Here is a 3,481-nt window from a genome sequence, read left to right as displayed (position 1 = left end):
AACGGAATATTCATTTTTGTATACCAACAGTTTAATTTTTTCTGTGTACAGAACTGGTCTATTTAACTAAATAAATCTTGGTTTAAAAACCATTAATCTACCTGCACGTGCAGCCTCTTGGGACGGGGAGAAGTCATTCTGCATTAGATGGTCAATATGCAGGAGCTGTCTCTATTCCAAGGCAAAGAATGAGGACAGGGAACCGGCTACTAACAGAGAGAGAAGGTTCAGAGTGAAGGACAGGAAAGAGATACGGAATCATTCCCACACAGAGCAGAGGTGAAATAGAGCAGCAGCCAGGGTTAGGAGGAATGGGACAGAGTGTCGGCCTTATATGGCCCTAGATAGCTACTCTGTAACATGGGTGAGCTGCCTAGAGCTGGGCCAGCCTTCTCTCTCACCCAAGGACATACATGGGAGGGGAGATTTCAAATGCCACTCCTTGTACCTCCACTTGCTGTTGTTTCCCTGGTTTCTGAATTATTGACTCTGACTTAATGACTTGGTAGTTTTCTGGAAGTCTGTCGCTCTGCTCTCCTTTACTGCATCTCTTACCTACCTCCTGTCCTGCTCTCCTGGATGCTGAGATAAGCATATATATGATTTTGACACCATTAACTCAAAATTCTTCTTTGACACCTTCCGGGGGGGAGTGCTTTTATTCTGAATGCTCACTTGCCTACTCAGTACCTTTAGCCCAGGCCACAGGCTCATGATGCCCTCCATTCTCTTCAGGTTGGGTCAGCCCTACCTGGCACAAAAGAAGTCAATAGGACCAACTGCTTAAACTGCTTAGATCAATTTTACCTGATAGGGCTCGTCAAGGTTTCCTTGATTACCAGACACCCTCAATTATAGGACAACCATCAGTTTGATACATTTTATTTTTCACAGTTGAGGGACCACTACTTTAAGAGAAATATCTCAAACCACATTAACCAATCATTGGATGAACATTTAACTGTCTAAAATTGAATTAGTCACCTAACTGGAGATTTATTGAACACATAAAAAGATAAACCAAAGGAAACAAAATAAAAGAAGAAACCAATGCATTTTAAAGATGGTAAAATTCTGGAATCCAATAAATCAATCCAAGAGCTGATTCTGTGAGAAAAAGTGAATAAAAATCATCAGCTAACGTAATGGACGTATGAAAAAACAAATTCGCAAAACCCAGGGACATTGAGGAAATCACTAGAATCATCAGGTCACTTTCATCACCCCCAGCAAGGTACATTTCAGGTCCTGAACAAAACTGATGCCTTTTTAGAGTAAAAAATGCAAATTAATGAAACTGTACCAAAGCATACCAGTTAGATAGAAAAATGGAAAAAAGTTTTCAAATAGCTACTTCCCAAAATAGCACCAGGACCAAGCGTTTCCAAAGTGCTGGTCCCAACATGCCAACCAGGGAGAGAAAGAGCATCCTCAGCACCCAGAAGATGCCTTGCTCCTCACAGTCAGCGATCCAGGGCAACGCCAGGCTGGTCTCCAACAGCAGAGATCAACTTCCACCTGTTTTTGTGTTGACATTCATTTTTGTTGAGAAAAAAATTCTTATCCAAGAAAACAAACAAACAAAAAAATAACAAAAGAAATTTTTAAAATAGTGAGAATTGTGGATAAGTGAGGGAAATATCTTCATGAAATTCAGTAACAAGATCACTATTAACGCCTATTTTGGACTACTTACAGTGTAGCCGACACAAAGGGACAAGGAAATAGGTATGAGTGTTGAAAATGAGGAGGAAAAAACAGAGTTGCTTATGATGGAGTAATACAATACTTAAAATAATATAATATGCTACATTATAATTATATGATTAAGAAAATTATTAACATAATATGCCAAGTTAAATGTGATAATAATTAGAAATATGAAAAATTCAAGGTAGTAACTGGTAGTAAGTGGTTTGGATGTTTGTGGTCCCCCAAAGTTTATATGTGAGAAATATAAGAATCTCAGAGGTAAAATGATCAGATTATGAGAGCTATAACCTAACGGGTGAGTTAATTTACTTGAGTGGATTAACTGGATGCAACTATAGCTGGAGAAATTGATCACTGGCGGCAGGCGGGGAGAGGGTCTTTGAGATTTATATGTTGGCCTTGGTGGTCTGGTGGGCAGAGAGTGCTCTCTCTCTCTCTCTCTCTCTCTCTCTCTCTCTCTCTCTCTATCTCTCTCTCTCTGTCTTCCCTTGCTCCTTGCCACGTCTTGAGATGCTTTTCTCCTCCACACCCCCACACCCCTCTGCCTCCCCCTGGACCCAGAGCTATGGAGTCTGCAACCATGGACTGAACCACTGAAACCATGAGCAAAGATAAACCTTTCCTTCTCTGTCTTGTTCTATTGCTTTTGTTTTTGACTACAGTGACAAAAACCTAATGAAAACAGTAACCAAACAAAAAGCTCAAGAATTTTTTAAAATTCAGAAGTTGCCTGGAACCAAAAATAAAATTGATGATCAATAAACCACTTATTTATTAAACCAAGGCAGAAGAGATAATGAAAGAAGAGGTACTACTTAAACACCAAATAAATAAGAAATAAATATCATAATAAATTTGCAAAAATGTATATGAAGAGAATTTTTAAATATTGTGGAAGGTCAAATGTAAGCAAATTGAAAGACATAGCCTGTGATTCCCCATACACCCCAAATAACGCCAACAAGAATATACACATAATAGATCATATATATATATATATATATATATATATATATATATATATATATAGTAAAGTACTTGTCCCAACATGCCAGCCAGGGAGAGAAAGAGCATCCTCAGCACCCAGAAGATGCCTTGATATATATATATATATATATATATATATATATATACACACACACACAAGCAAAAATGTTCAAGAAAATTGAGAAGAAAGAAGAGGAATGGAAAAAGGCTAACTCTACCAGGTATTTTATTACAAAGCCACGGTTCCTAAAACAATGTGGTACTAAGGGATGCATTGGAATGGAAATGGCGCCCCTCTGATGTAAAGGCCCCAGATCCGTATTTTTAGCTTTCTGGGCCATATGGTCTCTGTCATAATTATCAACTCTTTGTGTCACAGAAGCAACCATAGGAAATACAGAAGCAATTGGATATGGCTTTATTCCTATTAAACTTTATTCCCCAAAAGAGGAGGCGATCTGGATTTGAACTGCCAGCCATAGGCTAATGAATTAGAAACAGAATTCAAAACGAGAAAAAAAATACTTGGGAAATTATTATATAAAAAGAAGCCACTGCGTATCAGCTGAGAAAGGATATTTATTGAACAATCTTTCGATACATTTTCCAAACATCCATCAGAGGGAGAAACTAAAGGTGGATCTTTACCTCTTTCCTTAAACAATCCCAACTAGAACAAAAAATGAAAATATCAGAATTGAGATCATTATGTACAAGATGAAAACAAGGAAATATTTGTATGAACTAAGAATGGGAAAACCCTTTTCTAGTTTGGGCAAAC

The sequence above is a fragment of the Urocitellus parryii genome, chromosome 14, assembly GCF_045843805.1.
Source record: "Urocitellus parryii isolate mUroPar1 chromosome 14, mUroPar1.hap1, whole genome shotgun sequence".
Taxonomy (NCBI): domain Eukaryota; kingdom Metazoa; phylum Chordata; class Mammalia; order Rodentia; family Sciuridae; genus Urocitellus; species Urocitellus parryii.
Note: the sequence above shows the minus strand (reverse complement) of the source record.